Source organism: Myxocyprinus asiaticus, chromosome 44 (genome assembly GCF_019703515.2).
Source record: "Myxocyprinus asiaticus isolate MX2 ecotype Aquarium Trade chromosome 44, UBuf_Myxa_2, whole genome shotgun sequence".
NCBI lineage: Eukaryota > Metazoa > Chordata > Actinopteri > Cypriniformes > Catostomidae > Myxocyprinus > Myxocyprinus asiaticus.
Window position 1 is genome coordinate 17,862,015 of NC_059387.1, and position 18,351 is coordinate 17,880,365.

General features: G+C 37.9%; 1 long non-coding RNA gene across 1 annotated transcript; it reads left to right on the forward strand.

Annotated features, from left to right (window-relative positions):
• The first annotated feature begins 3,129 nt into the window (after positions 1-3,129).
• On the forward strand, positions 3,130-3,884 carry LOC127434337 (uncharacterized). Its single transcript, XR_007896022.1, has 3 exons — positions 3,130-3,217; positions 3,440-3,543; positions 3,657-3,884. It is a non-coding gene; the product is annotated as an uncharacterized LOC127434337 (long non-coding RNA).
• Positions 3,885-18,351: the final 14,467 nt, after the last annotated feature.

Genomic DNA, 18,351 nt, shown 5'->3' on the forward strand with positions numbered 1-18,351 from the left:
CTCCCTGTTCACACATACAGTGGACTAATTTCATAAAAATGGTCTCATTTTACAGATAACCCCCTATATTCATAGAAATAACTGCAATAAATAATAAACAACATTGTACATGTTTACAATTTTATGATAAACATAATTTTCATAAATCTTTTTTCATGTGTCTAAAGTTAAATGCATGCCATTTCAGTTCTGTGTCCTCTATTTTCAAGCAAAAAGTCTTATTTTATTCCACTGGATGGCAGCAAGTATTAAAAACAAAAGCACTGCATGAAAAGAGTCAAATCTGGAAAAATGTGGGAATAGTAAACTCCCACTTAACTTCAAGTTTGTCTGATGTATTAAGGAAAAAACGGACCCAAGTAACAAAACCATTAATGTCCACAAAAATCTACATACCTCAATTCAGCAGACATGTACAGGGAACCGTGAAGTTTGACTCAAATTTACAGCTGAAATTCGGCTGTTTGTGACGACTGATGGCAGTCCTGTTAAGAGGGCCTTTTATAGTTAATGAATGGCAGTTGTGTGTGAAAGGTGTTTGGTAATTGCTGTGTTTCCAGAGCACAGGGGAAGGCAAATAACTGAAAGTTTGGTTTATTGTAGGCTACAGCAAACTACATTATTATAAACTTATTATTATTTTACTTATTTTTTTTTGACAGACATAACAGGAAAAAACTATGATTAAAGAGATTTATCTGTATTTATTATTTTTTCAACACCTACACTGTTACCATGTGCTGACTTAATAGTTCATTTAAATGGCTAATGGATTATTCATAATAACTGCCTAAAGCATTTGGTCAGTGGCCATGATCACTTGGCCAAGAAATGTCAACCAAACAGTATTGCAGAAAATCATTTAAGTTTATTATACTTTTTAGACTTTCTAGACCTGCTCTTCGTCGTGACGAGGTTTATAGTTGATTAGTGTCACTAAATGGCTGGATGTCTGAGTTGCGTCTGGAGAACAGCATAGGATTTATAGACAATTGGAAGAGTTTTTGGGGTAGACCTGACCTGCTAAAGAGGGACGGACTCCATCCCTCCAGGGAAGGTGCCGCTCTCATCTCTAGTAATTTGGCTCATGGTCTTAATAGTGATAATATTTGACTAACTGGGGCCCAGGTTAGGAAGCAGAAAAACTGGCTAATCCAAACGTCTGCTAGCTGCCTTGAGATGTCACACAGGTCACATAAACTACAACACATAGAAACTGTATCACCTAGATATTATATAGAGACTGTGTCTGTTCCCCGAACTACCAAACACAAACCCCTCACTAAATCATTTAGAAAAAATGTGATTAAGGTGAAACTAAGGTGAAAAAAAAAATAAAAAAAATAAAAATGAAGATAAACATCATATAAAGATAGGGCTACTAAACATTAGATCTCTTTCAACCAAAGCACTAATTGTAAATGAAATTATTACAAATCATGGTTTGGATGTGCTCTGTTTGACTGAAACATGGCTTAATCAGATGAATTTATTAGTTTAAATGAATCTACTCCCCCAGGTTATTGTTATAAAAATGAGCATCATATGAAGGGTCGAGGAGGAGATGTTGCTACAATTTACAGTGACGTTTTTGGTGTTACTCAGAGGGCAGGATATAAGTCTTTTGAACTAATAATGCTTAATGTAACACCTTCAGATATCAATAAAAAAATATCTGTCGTCCTTTGCCCTTGCTACAATATATACATCACCTGGGCCTTATTCTGCTTTCCTTGGTGAATCTGCAAATTTTTCAAACCTTAGGATAGACTTAGGATAGACCTCACTGAAATTACCGGCCAGCTGAACTGCGAATCACCTCACTGATCTCGGCCTGCATCACCTTGGTCCAATGATGGACTACATTCTTAAAATGGAATACATTAACTATCAATAAATTGCCAACAAAAGCCTTCATCAGCCAACTAACAAAGGACAATGCATCTATATGAATTTCTGCAGTTAATCCAGGATGAACTTCAAAGACATTAGTCATTCATTTTATAGTTCTTACAAAATCTTTGTTTAAACACTGGCCTTTAACACTTAATTAGTTTAATAATTTTAAACCATGACTTGCACTGCACATAAATAACTAATATTGGCATTATATTCATGCTGTTAGCCAGAGGGGAACTGGCCCCCACAGTGAGCCTGGTTTCTCCCAAAGTTAGTTTTCTCCATTAACCAACATCTTATGGAGTTTTGTGTTCCTTGCCACAGTCGCCTTCGGCTTGCTCACTGGGTTTCTAAATACAATTATTATTTAATTACTTATTTTTATACACACTTCATAATCATATTTAATCAAAATACACAATGATGTCTCTAAGACATTATAGATAGTATGGTTTCAATTTCTGTTAATGCATGATTTTCTGTATAGCTGCTTTGAAATTATGTGTGTTGTGAAAGGCAATATACAAATAAAAATGACGACTTGAATTTACTTTTTTTTTTTTTTAAGTATGGGTACTAAACAAATTGAATGCAAACAATTTATAGTAGTAAACCAAAATTAAGAAGTTAATAAAATGATAGAAACATAACAAAAATTATGTAATAAAGCAGAAAAAATAGTTTAATAGTTTATAAAATTTCTGATGTTAAAAAATAATCTGACATGTGCATAAAAAAAAAAACACAATATGAAAACTTTAGGAATCATATACTGTAGGCCTAAATCTCAACCATTGTGCAGAGTGGTATTACCACTGATACCATCTCTTTTGTCTGGTTTCACTGCAGAGATTAAGTACTAAGTACACATCTATCTGCAATATGTTCCACAGGTAGGAAATTGCTTCAGGGTCAGTCTGTGTGCCTTGCAAACTCCATATCTCCACATGGCTCCCAAAAAATTTCAGTCTGTCAAACTGGAGGTGTTCAATAGCTTTTTTGTAGCCAAAGCTTTAAAGTGTGTGTGTCTATACAGAAAATACTTTTTAAAATAAACCTACTACAAATATTTACTGGAGTAAAAAGTGTAAAAACTAGCCCCGGTTCCCCCATTGTTGACTGTTCATGATTGACCCCCACTCCTAATCCCCCCCCCCCCCCCCCCCACACACCTCCCACCTACACAGACTTTTGTTGTTCTGATGTCTGGTCAGACTTGTTGAGGAGTCATTTCAAACACACCTACAGATGCTACAGACAGACAGTTAGACTGCAACATTCAAAGGAGAATCTTCAATAAAAATAATCCACTAACCAGGTAAGACCGATGATTTATACTGTATTAAATGCCAATACTGACACATAATGATTTTTCTCTTCCACAGAATATTTTTTTTTTCCCACACAACCAGACTTAGCTCATCTTCACAGATTATATAAAGTAACATTCAAACTGTTGTTGCACAATTTTATTATCCATTTTTATGTTGGTTTAACTATAAAGTCTTTCTCTTATTAACAATATTTTATGTCTTTTAAGTGTCCTGCAAGACTTATAATGAGGCTATAAGGAAGAAGTATTCCTACTTGCATCCTGGAAAGGTAGAGCTGAGACAATCAAGACTGTGGCAAAGAGAGAGAAGAGTACATTTAAAAATTATTAATACAGTTGATGTAACTTCTTTAAGCCATACTGTATGTTTTTAAGAATTCTTTAAGTGGTTGTTTTCAGTGGTTAAATTACTTGTGTTTTGCAGTAGCTGAAGACCAGGTCAGCAGAGACAAGCACAGGAGGATTGTGTGGATTATTGTGTATTGTGTGGACATGATGTCTGATGAAGAAGATGGTGTTGTCTATGGGAAGCCAGTGCTGGTTGTAAAACCAGCAGCTTTGAGAAGCTCTATTCCAGAAGTTACAGAAGAGACTTGATGCAGACCCACACTGTACTGGGAAATGATCACTTTTGTTTGATGGCAAGTGACATAGAGTATGATATCAGTTCATTTACTGAACTCTAACTGAAGTTTCACACTGTGTTTCAGACATTTGTATATTTTATTATTGCTATATTTTGTATATTCCACTTTTCCTTTTAATAAATATATTTAACCTCAATTATTTTTTCAGCATTTACATTGTGTCAACATTGATTAAAGATCTGTAATAAGAGGCATAAGCTAAATGCTGATTGGGTTTTGGGTGGGCTAAATTTTAAGTTTAACCAATGAAATTAAAGTCGATGCATGCAGTGGCCCAATATCTGTCAATATTTGGGGATGTGCTAAATTAATTGTAACCAATAAAATTAAAGCCAGTGTATACAGTGACCCAATAGCTGTCAAAATTTAGGGGTAGGTTAAATTTAAGGGCAGCCAATCCAGAAGATAAATGTCCAATGTGGTGACCATTTTATCCAGAAGGTGAGAAATGTAAATCTGACTCAGGTGTGAAAAAGTCCCCTGACAGACAACTTAAGAGGATTACTTAGCATGGCAACAAACATCTGAAAAGGTATATAATCGGATTTATGGATTATATATGTGGAGTCTACTGGTCGGGATACAGCTCTTTTCATGCAGTAAAGATTTTTCCTCTATCACCTTCCATCCCATTATACTGATCTGAAATGTAGGTGGTTTTCTAAAGCATTTTAGCACTCACCCAGCTTTACAATGATGTGTAACATTTAATCTTCTATATATGGGAACATATTCTGCTGATCATTTGTTTCTCATACTTTTTGTACTGGACTTCATATTTTGTTCTAAATGTTTTTGACACGGCATTGAATTATTCACCAAAGCAAGCTAAGAGACAAGTAAACAAGTAATTTCTTTAATTTTAAAGCTAACAACCCAAGGTAAGATTTGATATAAAGTTTGAGGCTATTTGGGTCTTACAGATCAGTGGTCAGCACAGAAAAGAGATGTTTGCATTTTATACCTTTCCGAAATAAAATTTAACTTTGTGATATTTTTGAAAATAATTCAAACTGTGGCAACAAAATATAATGTACAGTTACCTTCCTGAGAATAAGAACATTAATTTGATATATTACTTACCCATTACTTGATGGGGTTCTCAGAAAATCTCAGATTCTAAGCTTTCAAATGATACCACATATGCCTAACTTATGTGTCTAGGGACATCAGTGTTTTAAGTGTTAAAATGGCTTGCCATATAGCGCCTCCTGCAGAGTTTAAGAGGTTATATCAGTCATTTGGGTAACAAAATGTGTTCACTGATGTTTCCTTTCTTAAACCGTTATATAGAAAGCTAGCTAAAATGTAACAAACCTATTCGTTGATCGGTTGGTCTCTGTGGAAATAAAAACCTTACCTTTTCATGCAAACCAAGTCGTATTATATTTTACGATTTCGCCATAGAGTATGAATTTTATACGTAATTCGACTATATTGGTCATGACCCACCAACTGAAAACCACTGCTGGTGTAATTTGTACATTTATTTAACTGAAACAATAAGCTTGAGACTGTTAAAATATTAAAGCTCCTGGGTAAGGTTGTGCTTTATGGAACCACAGACTTGGTCATTGAAGTATTCAGTGAGAAACAAATACAATGAATTTACAATGAATCCTAAATGTATTAGATGCTAGCAATGGTTGGCACACTGCTGTGCACTAACAATTTTAAGTCAAGGCTGAGACACATGTCTGTAGAATACTGGATGTTGAGGTTGGGAGGGTGAGAGAGAGAGAGAGGATGGTCAGGGAAAAATATAAACCATTATCATGGTGTCTACATGAATCAGCAATTCGGACATCTTACCGAGGGGAATACGCTCAAAAACTATTATGCCTGTTTTACACCATCCACACATAAAGTGGATAGAGCCTTTTTGGCTGTTGTTTGAACAAAGATATATCGCTATTCAATGGTTGTACATAATTACTTATTTCTGACTATATGATTAAGCTAGAAAATTAATGTTTAAAAATGAGCAGAGCTCATTGTTTTGTCTGTCACTACATGACATAATTCTACAAGACTGCATTAGATTACACCATCATGTAAATAAGATTTCATGACGATCAAGTTTGTAACACATCAAAAGCTCAGTCATGATAACAGTTTTATAACTTATTTTTTTATATATTTGTTTTGTACAGAGAACAGCAGTTTCTGCAGCAGAAACACTGCTGGTGTAAAAGCATGTGCATTGTTTGCTGCGAAATTGTTGCGACGCACTGCTTCGATTCAGCTTACGCACTGCTTCGGCATGTGATGTAAATCAGATGTTACACCATCCACCCATAAAGTAGATAGAGCTGTGCTATTCTACAAACCATAAATTTATGCTTGCTTCTTAGACATTATATATTTCTAAATGTTAAGCAAATGAGTGATTTCAGTACCCCAAACACACAGCATGTTTTGTCTGGCAGCAGACACACACGTAGATGTGCAACTCAGATTGATTTAATTCCCCCAAGCAGGAGTTTGCTTGTACCTACTTTTTGACTCTTCTCAATCGTTTGGTTAGCACTGCAACGGTATGTAACATCTCACATAAGCGCACCCAGCCTTGGTTTCTTCCCTTCCAAATATCCCAAGGCATCATTGCCGGCAATTTTTTAGCTCAGATTGATTTTGGCACTCCTTGAAGCCAATTTGAGATGTTTGCGTATTCTTATATTCCACTGATTTGATCCACGAGGGAGAGTTGTTAGGAGGAAGGAGCCAAACACAGAGGAGGATAAGGATTAGATTCCATATTAAACAGAATGGTAATGGCTATAAAACAACAGCTGCCTGAGGCTGTTTGGAGCTATGACGAGGCCTGTCTTTCTTGTCCTTTTTACATTATTCAATTACTGCTGAAATGGAACACCTGGGACACTACTGAAGTGACAAAAAGAGTAAAGAACAGCTTCATAATATGTAAATGTTTTAACAGCTCACATCAGTCCCCACAAACTAGACTCTCACAAATGGGATGCATCCTGAAGGGGTGTGAGATCTTCCCTCAGTTCTGTGTTTTAACCTTGTGCAACCACATGTACACATGCACGGACGTTATATTTTGGCTTCGCTATACACAACGTATAATTTAAATTCATTTAAAGCGACTAATCTCAGTTTAGAAGACACTGGGCTGTCAGTAAAGCGTTAAACTTTCATATGAATGAGTCATGTGACAAAACAACATGGCACCAATCACAGCAGAGTTTGTCACTGGGAGAAATGCAAACAAAAATTTGGTCAGAAACCTAATTACGTTTTTACATTGAAACCTGTTTGAGTCAAAATATTAGAGTCTCTCATTAGTTTCATCCGGTATGCCATTTTTTAAATTTGAACACAGTTCTGACCACGTTTTAGGCTTCCGATGATGTTTGCTTCACTCAGCATGGTTGACAGACATGGGACAATGGTAATCAGTACATAGATTCAGAATTTATGGTGTATTATTTTATTATAACATGGTTGGTTGTGATTGGATGATGCTGGCCATTACTTTTAATCAGAATTATTTATGCTAATTTCTGATTGGTAAAATGCTTCAGCACTGGACACACTGAGAACATTGAGATTTTGTTGCCAAAGTAGACATAACATAAATGTCAAATCAAGACAAATCATTTTTATTTGTATAGGTTGTGTGTGTGTGTGTGTGTGTGTGTGTGTGTGTGTGTGTGTGTGAGTGTGTGTGTGTGCTTTTCCCAATACACATTGCTCCAAAGCAGCTTTACACAAAATCAGCTCTAATTTTTGCAACATCTCAAAAACATTAATAACCAACATTCCTGGAAACATATAGCTAGATATTATTTAAAATTTCACAACTTATTCCTGCAGGTGACATATGTGGACATACATTTTTAGGAAAGTATTTGCTCTAGAATTGTTTTTTTCTTGTCTTGTCTTTTTTTGTTTGTTGGTTTTTTTTTATTTATTTATTTTTTTATTATTATTATTTTTTTTTTTTTTTGCATGTTTATTAGGTGCTACTAGTTACAAATCTAAAAAGGAAAATGGAAAATGCACACAGCAGTCATGCTCGGGAGGATAATGGTAAGCAGTTAAATATCCAGGGAAGATGGGATTCATACAGGGCAGGGAATGCCGTGACAGGAAGGGAGTCAGATAGGTTGCATAGATGCCAGTGAAGTGTAGCACAGAGGAACCAGGTTTTGCTTCAACACATGCTCGCTCCTGTTCACTTTGCAGACGATTGAAAGTGAGAGAAAAATCTCCCCACTTTCCCTAAACTTCTCTGAAGTGAAGTCAGAAAGAAAAGTGTTGCGTTCAAAATAAATAAATAAATAACAGGGAGGGAAAAGGGGGGAGTTAAAACAATCATTGAGAGAGGGAGAAACATAAAAAAGTGGATGCTGCCATTCTCTCAGTGGGAAGAAATTTCCCACTATGCCAGCTTTTGCGTTAAAAAAAAAGTCTCCGGCTTTGTGATTTAAAAGAGGGAGTTGCAAACAGTAGACACAAAAGAATATTCAAAAATGCTTGAGCAAAACAAGCCTCTGTATTTCTCCCGTCTGCTCCGTCAGGGGAAAGCTGTGTAGTGGTGGGTGGAGGGTGGGGGTGTCAAGAGTTGCTGACAGAACGCATGCAGACATCCAGTCTTTTTCTGCAGAGGGCGTTGGGGTGAACCTTTCCAACATCGCTTTTCTCTGTGTGCCTGTGCATGCAAGCTAAATTATTTGCTCTAGCTTTCCACACAAAACAGATACTAGGTTGTAGGGATTTTGACCTTGGAAGAAGTATCTCCTTATGTCTCTGTTATGATTGACATGCATAGGCTTGCATAGTCTGGCTCTGGATTGTGAATTGAATTGGATTGCAGATAGAGTGGCTTTTCACAATATACTGTAATGTGATTAGTTTAAAGTGTTTTTTATTTGGCCATTATCTCCATAAAGACTAAAGTCATTAGACAAATGTTGTGATCCTTGCTTGTAGGGCTGCACAATTAATCAAAATAAAATCAAAAACGCATTACTGCCTTGTTATTCAACTGAAAAAGGCTGCAATTTCATTAAATAAGTACATGGACTGTGCGCTTGAGAGTGAATGGGTGATGCACTGTTCTGTGTGCACAAGCAGACCTCATGATTCTCTGTCACCAGTGGTCTCAGAGCAGTTTGTGCACATTGTGAAAGTTAAGCTCTCCAGGTTCACTTTTTCACATTTGTGCAATTTCAAACATTTGGAAACGTTAAAAGTTATTAGGGTTGCACGGTATACAGGTGCCACAGTTCTACCGCAGCATTCAAGCTTTAAGTGCTCAAGTGTTTTTCAAACAGTAGTACTGTATATACGGTAATACCATATTTATAGTTGTATGTATGGTATTAATTTTTCCAGATAGTAATAGTATTCGGCTGAACTCGGTTGTGAAGAATTTGCACTCTTATGTTGTTCCTATATTTTACTAAAACATTATTTTGCCTCAGTTTCTGTCTCAATGGGGTAATTGCATAAATTTTGGAGCTACTTGACAGCATGCATCTGAGACCAGTGCTGCAATTAGGGCTGTTCACATAGGACTAGACAGAAGCAACAGGATGGAAAAGAATGCAGGGACGTATCGTGACAACCCTACAAGTTATTATGCAATTTAAAAAAGTGACAGTATAATGGAAAAGGAGATGACAGCATTTCACCAGATTTGTAATGAGGAAATACTGACAAATTCAAAGTTCAATATTCAACTTGACTTGGTCCCACAATAATAATTCAGTATTAAAATAATATTGAACTTGATCTTAAGTAAAGTTGTAGTTTTTGCTCACCCTGCTCATTTACAAAATAATGTTTTAGTAAAATATAGGAACAACATGAGAGTGAGTGAATGATGAGAGAATGTTCGTTTTTGGGTGAACTATCCCTTTAACATTATCCAATAGCTTGCCGGGGTGACAGGTAACAGAGTGGAAAAGGAAAGTCTTTTCAGATTTTTGTCTTTGGAATAATGTGCACTAATGAGTCATACCAGAAACATGTATTAAGAAAGTAAAAAGGGTTAAATTTGATTTCATGTTGACATGTTAATGGGACCACACTGAGCTTTCCATTATTAAAGAACTTGAAATCTTCCTATTTTTAATGTTTTTTCTTTTTTTCTTTTTGTTGTTGTTGTAAATCTTCGTTGAACACAGAAGTCTACATTCTCTCAGACATTGAACTGTTCTATTGATATTCAGGACTGTGATCCCGCCCAAGTTTTTATCACACTTCAAAGTAGAAAAACTCTGCAACATCAAGTAGTTGCACACTGCGAGATGAGAGCGGAGCAAAAACAACTGAATTCCACCAAAACAGATTGTCAAACCAGATGGGAAGCTCCACAGAACTGGGCCAGGATGTGTTTTGCAGACTTTGAATACATATTCACGCTAGTCTTCACAATAGAGCTTTCAAGAGAGCTGATTCATTACTCTGTGTTATCAAAGATGATCATACACCACACCTAAAATGGCTTCAAATTACACCCAATTATCCTCTGTGACATGTCTCACAATAGCAATTAAAAATTAATACACAGGGCTGAAGTATGAATTAGATCCTTGTCAGTGGTGATTATTTGTGGACATGGCTGTGATGTCACAAGTGCATTTTCTTTTAGGTTGGTAGTTATTAAACAAAAAGTGAGTGATCTACAAGGGCACTGGGTGAAACATGCACAAACATCTACTGTATAATTGGCCCTTGGTTTCACAGTCAACAGTGCTGTTGCAAAGAGATCTGATGTTACGCTGCACTGTACAAAATGGCCAGAAGGTGAAGATCTCATATTTAATACATGACAAGGAACTCATTTCATTTATTTATTTTTTACTGGAACCCATACCAAGAACCCAGTGGCGAAAACATAGCACCTTCGCACAAATGTCGAGACTTGAATGAATGAACTTCAACATGGCTTATGAGTTACAGTCACCATTTTATAGACTGTAGAAATTTACAAGATTGAGGGAGGCATATACGACTAACAAATACCAGTGTCTGAAAATGTTAAAGGGATCTTTTAACCAAAAAATGAAAATTCTGTCATCATTTACTCACAAATATTGCATATTGTTCCAAAACAATGCTTTTTCTTTTTTTTCTTACAATGAAAGTGAATAGTGACTGAGGCTAACCTTTTGCCTAACATCTCCTTTTGTGTTCCATAAAAGAAAGTCATCCAGGTTTGGAACAATATGAGAGTGAGTTAATAATGACAGAATTTTAATTTTTGGGTGAACTATCTCTTTAAGAGCTAATTTCAGCAGGGCACGTGTTAATGTATAAAGCTGTGTTTCATTAGTGCTCGCAGAAACCACGAAGAGCAGTCAGACTCTGCATAGCCTTACTATTATTACATAGCCTCTGGCTACACCTGGTCTATGCTTATTAGAATTCAAGCAATGATTTGTTAGAACGTGAAATCCAGTAACTTGAATACATTCCTGAATAAGTCAACGTATGCAAATTTCCTTGATTGCTTAACATATTTAATTACTCAAATGCACTTAGAGAGTCATTGTGTTGACCTTCAGAATTACATGTGTATAGTAATATTTCAGGAGAACCGCCAGCGCACTTCGCTGAACTCATTATAGTTGGATTTTAATTCTCACATGAAGATTTTTATTTTGTACTTTTGCCTTCAAACGCGCCTGAAGCCCTCCTTACGGTCCTTCATATTGCTGCAGGCAATAAACGACTTCATTGGCTCAGGGCCTGATTTAATATTTCCCACTCTATCTTTCATCTGCAGGTCTATGATGTGATGTACCCACTCCAAGCCACTTTTTATCAAAGTGACTGCTGTGATACCACACTGGCCATCCAGTTTTGTGATGGTGTCTGTTCCTTTCAACATCTTTCAAAGGGCACAGAACCAAGATATACATTTCATGTGACGCTGATGTTTTGTTTCTGTCGGAGGCATCTGAGGTTGGAATTTCTTTAGCATAAAAATATTTTCAGGGCTCGTAAAAAACTTGAGCTAATTATGTACAAGATCTTACTTGTCTTATCTGTATACATCAATTGAAATGACACGTAGTAAAATCTTTCAAATTCACTTCAGTCCTTCCTTTAATAACTAGTATTTATTATGTGATTTGCCATGCTCAGATAATAAAACATCCAACAAAATCATGAGTCCTGTTATTGGGTTATTGCAGTGATGCCATAGAAGAATGGCATTTTTGGTTTGCGAAAAGAACCTTTCAGTTTCTTTTTTTTTTTTCTTTTCTTTTTTTTTTTTTTTCGGGAACCAAAATGGCATTCTTTTATGGCATCGCTGCAATAACCCCTTTTTGGAACATTTAACAGTTGCAAATGAATGTTTACAGTGCATGCTGCAGATTGCTTTTTTTTTTTTTTTTTTTTTTGAAAATCTTCTTAAAAGAACCATTTTTAAAGATCCTTCTTGTAGTCCAAAGAAACTTTTTCTACTACAAAGGACCTTTTGTGCAATGGGAAGGTTCCATGAATGTTAAAGGTTTTTCCTGAAGCCATGCCTCAAGATGGCGCCGAGTATGGGCCGAGTATGGCTAATGCGTTGCGAGCTCCGACACAACATAGCAATGTTTTGTTTGTTTTGTTCACAATTCTTATGTTTTTTGTCTTGGATGTTGTCTGCCTTATTGTCTACGACAGACAAACACTTTTGGACATTGGTTCAGCGATCTCACACCGAAAACCGGACTTCACATTCCTCAATGCCGACCCGCTGTTTACAAACACGCAAGCGGAGCCCTTTGTCTGGGCAGCACGGCCGCGGAAACGCAGGAGGAAAAGAGGAAACAGAGCCGGTGTTCTCATCAGAGTAAGACGTCGCACAAATCGACCCCCGCTACCCACTATTCTACTGGCAAATGTTCAGTCTCTGGATAACAAGCTCTGCGAGCTGAAAGCACGGATCTCTTTCCAACGAGAGATGAGGGACTGCTGCATTATCTGCCTAACAGAAACTTGGATGTCTGCAGAGATTCCAGACTCAGCCATTGAACCCGCGGGGTTCTCCGTGCACCGAGCGGACAGAGCGAAAGACCTCTCAGGTAAAACTAGAGGAGGTGGTGTATGTTTTATGATCAACAAATCCTGGTGTGATCAGAGGAACGTACATTCTATCAAGTCTTTCTGTTCTCCTGATCTGGAATTTCTTATGCTTCTGTGTCAACCATTCTGGCTACCAAGGGAATTCACAGCGGTCATTATCACTGCTGTGTACATCCCCCCACAAGCCGACACAGACCGGGCACTCAAGGATCTGTATGGGAGAATAAGTGAGCAGGAAACCGCGCACCCTGAGGCCGCGTTCATTGTGACCGGGGACTTTAATAAAGCCAGTTTAAAATCAGTCGCACCAAAATATCACCAGCACATTAGTTTCAACACACGAGGGGACCGGGTTTTGGACCATTGCTACTCTCCGTTCCGGGATGGCTACAAATCCCTCCCCCGCCCGCCATTTGGCAAATCGGACCACTCTTCCATTCTGCTTCTGCTTCTGCCCGCTTACAGGCAGAAATTGAAACAGGAAGCACCCACCCTCAGAACGATCCAGTGCTGGTCGGACCAGTCAGACTCTACGCTACAGGACTGTTTTGATCACACGGACTGGGAGATGTTCCGGGCCGCCTCTGATGACGACATCGAGCTTTACGCTGATAGCGTAATGTGTTTCATCAGAACGTGCGTAGAGGAAGTGATTCCGACCAGGACAATACGGATCTATCCGAATCAGAAACCATGGATCAATAGCGATGTTCGCGCGGCACTTAATGTGCGGACCTCCGCTTTTAATTCCGGGAACACGGAGGAGCATAAACAAGCCCGCAAAATCAGAACCGCAAAATGCCAGTACAGGAGCAAGATTGAAGGACAGTTTAACACCACCAACTCTAGAAGCATGTGGCAGGGAATTAACATCATCACGGACTTTAAAGGGAATAAAAACTCCGCCATGAACACCTCTGACTCTCTACTGGATGAGCTAAATACTTTTTATGCTCGTTTCGAGGGAAACAACACCGCCCTCGTGGAGAGAGCTCTCGCGGCTGAAGCTACAGAGGTTAGTTCACTCTCCGTCTCTGTAGCGGATGTAACCCGATCCTTCCGACGGGTATATATCCGCAAAGCCGCGGGCCCAGATGGCATTCCGGGCCGCGTCATCAGAGCGTGCGCGAACCAGCTGGCTGGTGTTTTTTCGGACATTTTCAACCTTTCCCTCTCTTTGTCTGTAGTCCCCACATGCTTTAAAACATCCACCATTGTGCCTGTTCCAAAACAATCAAAAATAACTTGTTTAAATGACTGGTGTCCTGTTGCTCTGACCCCCATCATCAGCAAATGTTTTGAGAAACTAATCAGAGATTACATCTGCTCTGTATTGCCACTCAATCTTGACCGCAACAACCGCTCCACTGATGATGCCATTGCATCTACAATACACACTGCTCTCTCCCACCTGGAAAAAACGAACACTTATGTGAGAATGCTGTTTGTAGACTACAGCTCAGCATTCAACACCATAGTGCCCTCCAAGCTAGATGAGAAACTCCGGGCTCTGGGCTTAGACAGCTCGCTGTGCAGCTGGATCCTGGACTTCCTGTCAAGCAGACGCCAGGTGGTTAGAATAGGCAGCAACATCTCCTCATCACTGACCCTCAACACTGGAGCCCCGCAGGGCTGTGTTCTCAGCCCACTACTGTATTCCTTGTACACACATGACTATGTGTGGCAACACATAGCTCCAATGCCATCATTAAGTTTGCTGATGACACGACGGTGGTAGGTCTGATCACTGACAATGATGAAACAGCCTACAGAGAGGAGGTGCACACCCTGACACACTGGTGTCAGGAGCACAACCTCTCCCTCAACGTCAGTAAGACAAAGGAGCTTGTGGTGGACTTCAGAAGAAAAGACAGAGAACACAGTCCCATCACCATCAATAGAGCACCAGTGGAGCGAGTCAGCAGCTTCAAGTTCCTGGGTGTCCACATCACTGAGGAACTCACATGGTCCATCCACACTGAAGTCGTTGTGAAGAAGGCTCATCAGCGCCTCTTCTTCCTGAGACGGCTGAGGAAGTTTGGAATGAACCGCCACATCCTCACACGGTTCTACACCTGCACTGTGGAGAGCATCCTGACTGGCTGTATCTCCACCTGGTACGGCAATAGCACCGCCCACAACCGCAAAGCACTGCAAAGGGTGGTGCGAACTGCCAGACACATCATCGGAGGTGAGCTTCCCTCCCTCCAGGAAATATATACAAGATGGTGTGTGAAAAAGGCTCGGAGGATCATCAGAGACTCCAGCCACCCGAGCCATGGGCTGTTCTCACTGCTACCATTAGGTAGGCGGTATCGCAGCATCAGGACCCGCACCAGCCGACTCCATGATAGCTTCTTCCCCCAAGCAATCAGACTTCTGAACTCTTGATCTCCCACGATCAAAATACATCAGCACTGCACTTTATTACCCTTACTCTTATATCTCACACCGGACTGTCATAAATTATATTATTATTATTATATTATGTTCTCTCTTAACAACTGACTATCAACCGACAGCCTGAATGTCAATACAGTACATACTGTACATTCTATATATATATATATATATATATATATATATATATATATATATATATATATATACATACTTTTTTTTATATATTTTTATTTTTAATTTTTATTGAATAATGTGTATATTTGTATATTGTTGAGTGTAATTATGTGTATAACAGATGTTTAAATTGTATATATTGGAATATGTCTCATCACTGTCACGACTGCTATGTTGATCGGAAGTGCACCCAAGAATTTCACACACCATTGCACTTGGCTGTGTGACAATAAAGTGATTTGATTTGATTTGATTTGATGCCGATAAAGAACCTTTATTTTTAAGAGTGTTAAGGAGCTATTTCTATCTGCTCTTATCATTAAAATTTATTTTGTTGGTGTAACCTAAAGTACCCAAGTTGATTTAGACATCAGTTATATAATATTTTTCATTTGAATAAAACCAGGTCATTTAAATATTTCTGCATGAATCAAATTTTTATCGTTAAAAATTAAAATGTTTAAAGTGCTTATGCCATCTAGATTTATTCAAATCATGTGAGGTTTGGATATTTGCTGATTTCTCACAAAATCGGTAGTGAGAGTTATGTTCCCTCTATAAATCACAGAGCCAGAGAAGGAATTCCCTGCATCCCCAGCAAGTCATGAAATTGAAGACAAACATGATTATTTCTGAAATTTCTTTCTAATCTCACTGCTCTCTTTCCCATTTGAAATTAAATATTATTGTAACATATGAACATGACATTTTATGGTAAGATACAGTGCAAGTGCACCCACTTTGCAGAGCTGGAACATTTAAATGCATGCACATGTTTACAGTGGAAGGTAAGTTTATTTATTGATAAATTTTGCAGGAATTCTCTAGGCATTGCCTGGACGCTGTTGAAGCATCTCCTGATGCATTCCCCCAAGTGCTGGTGTTTGTATTGGAATTTATTTATTTATTTATTTATTTTATATTGTTACTTGCTCTCAACAACTATCAGTTGCCTCTTCTCTTACATGCCATATAGTAGTGCACACTCAAGAGGAAGGATGGCAAAATGTCAGGCTAAGAAGAATGCTGTGCCAAAACAATCACACATATGAATGCAAATGTTTGAATCTTGAGGATGAAACATCTTCACCGAGGTGCCATTTCCCTGGAGCAAAGCTTTAATCTATATGAAAGGTATGGCACAGGTGTTAATACCTCCTTATTCCTCATGTAGAGACAAGAGACAATTAAAGTGGCCTTTGAAATTAAGGACAGCCATTTAACAAGGAAACCTGCTTTAAAAACATAGATAAATCTATTAGGAAGGACTATAAAAAACAAACGTTCAATGTATTTGTCTTGGTAACTTGGTAATTGGTCTATATGAAGTGATAGAAGGATTTGTTGAACAGAAGCCATTAAACAGGGATGATTTTAGACACATAAAGCCACAGTCAATAAAGTTAATTAATTCAGCTATGATTGCTCATATATAATGTATAACTATCACTGTTGTATTAAATTATATAGCATAATTACCTTTCACGTGATATGCCTGGATTTTGTTTTCTCTTCATCTTAGGGAAATAAACTGATCTCTGCATATACCTCTTGAAAGTCAAGATGGGAATTTCCTCAAGCCTTATCAGAGCTCAAAAGCTGTGCTCAATGGTCCTCGCCATTTTGTTTGACTGAGCCAATCTCAGAGGGAGCATATTGGTTTTAGCCATTTCCTGAGCTAGATTGCCTTCCTCTGGACTCTTGAGTTGTAGTTATGAGACTTTAAACTGGGAGCCTGCTAATGGTTAATCACAACCACTGAAGGTACAGACAAATTGTGAGGTGAAGTGTGTGGACTTTTATATCCTGCACAGTCAAATATGTGGCATTGTATGTTACTAGACGTTTTTGTTTTTTATATTTTAGCATAAACGTTTACAGGGATAGTTCACCCAAAAATAAAAAATCTATCATCATTTACTCACCTTCTTGTTGTTACATACTGAAGAAGTAACAACAAGAAGGTTTTTATTGTACAGAAAAATGATGAAATGAAAGTAAATGGTGACTGAGGCTAACATTTTGCTAAACATCCCCTTTAGTGTTCCATGGAGGAAAGTAAGTCCTGTGGGTTTTGAACAACAGGAGGTTGAGTAAATAATTACAGAATTCTCTTTGTGGGTGAACTATCTCTTTAAGTAGCCTATAAAGTTTTATTTATGGGTCTTACCTTTATCAATAGCATCTGTGTGTTTTTCAATATAAAGTGTCATTAGAAGAGTGTCATTTAGTTACGTCATGATTGCTTAGTCCAGTTAGTTCAATAGTAAGATTTATTTTGGATTTATGGGGTGGAGTGATGTCCTTTGTTTGAACCTGCATAAGTCATAAGTCATACATCTTGTAACCTCACTAGAAAAGTTTCTGCAGGACATGGGGATAATTTAAACACATGATCCTGTATGTTAATGAACTGACACCAATTGTGAAACCCTAAAACCTACTGATAAAACCCTTTACAAGCTGCTAATATGCATTTCCAGAACTCAAATGCATCTTGCTGGGAGATAACTGGGATGTAGATGAGCCTGCTGGATCTACTGTAGGCGAGAAACTTAAGCAGTAAAATCAGCCCACTATATGGATGTTAACGAGCCCTGAATTTCTGGAGAAAAACTCATTTGAGATGTCTATAAATTCACAATCACATAAATGTAGAAAGAGTTTTGGGATGTTGCTGTTTTTTGTTTTTCATAATTAAAAATGCACAAGCCATCTGTCCACTCATAAAAATGTCTGTGAGTGCATGAATATTCTGCTCTAATGGAGGTTGTATGATCTAATTTTTTGAATGGGTTGTTTATATGTCTAAATCAAACAACAGGCTGCTCATTCCAC